General features: G+C 51.9%; 1 protein-coding gene across 1 annotated transcript in view; it reads left to right on the top strand.

Annotated features, from left to right (window-relative positions):
* The first annotated feature begins 311 nt into the window (after positions 1–311).
* Positions 312–854, top strand: part of SF3B3 (splicing factor 3b subunit 3) — a 42698-nt gene continuing 42155 nt past the window's right edge. Inside the window, exon 1 of the mRNA XM_069497792.1 lies at positions 312–377. The gene's annotated coding sequence lies outside the window, so the exon portion shown is untranslated. The remainder of the gene's footprint in view (positions 378–854) is intronic.

Genomic DNA, 854 nt, shown 5'->3' with positions numbered 1-854 from the left:
GGGCCCGCGAGGTCCCTTAGTCGTTGGCGCGCTGCGTCCTTGGGGGCTGCCCACAGAAGTGCCCAACGAACTCTAGCGGTTTTTTAAAAGTCTACTTTTTAAAAACACTATCAATTTTCTATTTTACTGGAAAAAGTAACGGTAATAATGTGTGTTTAAATAATTTTCAGTGCGTTACGGAAGCAAGCCGGAAGCCATTTAAAAAATAATATATTTTCTTCAGGCCCGGGTTGGACAGCTTTTTCCGCCGCGCGCCACCGGAAGGCCCCTGTCTTGAGGGCTAATGGCGGACGCCGGCGGGTTGGCTGTGGCTGTGGCTTAGATCTTGAGGAGATTCAGCATCCGTCTGATATCTACGTCATCCTTCACGCTGTAAGGTAAAGAAACGGCCTTGCGACTTCCCCGAGCCCAGGGAGGCGGAGAGCGGCCATGTAGAAGCGGGGGGGCCCGAGGCTTTGGTGGGGGCCTCAGGTAGTCTAGGCCTGAGAAGTCCGGGCAGGGGACGAGGAGATGCGGAAGAACGCTTGGGGTGGGCAAACGGCTTCCCGTCCCGCTTGCGTCCACAGGGTGGGAACGTGTCTTGGCTCTAAATAAGGCTTGTTGAATTGCTTCGCTTTTGGGTCCTGGGGCCTCTGAGACGGGGGAGGTATGAGATGTAGCCGGAGAGACGTCTCCCTTTGGAGAGAGTAAATGGTACACTGATGGAAAGACAAGATCGTAAGTGTATTTAAGTGTTAATAACGGAAACAGTCTTTGGAGCCAGGACTCTGGTTTAAATTTGCCTGTTGATAGTTGGGCAACTTGCCTCGTCTTCTGAACCTCCATTTTCTCATGTGCGAAATGTGGGACAAAAT

The sequence above is a fragment of the Eulemur rufifrons genome, chromosome 23 (assembly GCF_041146395.1).
Source record: "Eulemur rufifrons isolate Redbay chromosome 23, OSU_ERuf_1, whole genome shotgun sequence".
NCBI classification, from domain to species: domain Eukaryota; kingdom Metazoa; phylum Chordata; class Mammalia; order Primates; family Lemuridae; genus Eulemur; species Eulemur rufifrons.
Note: the sequence above shows the minus strand (reverse complement) of the source record. Positions and strands in the feature narration are given on the sequence as shown.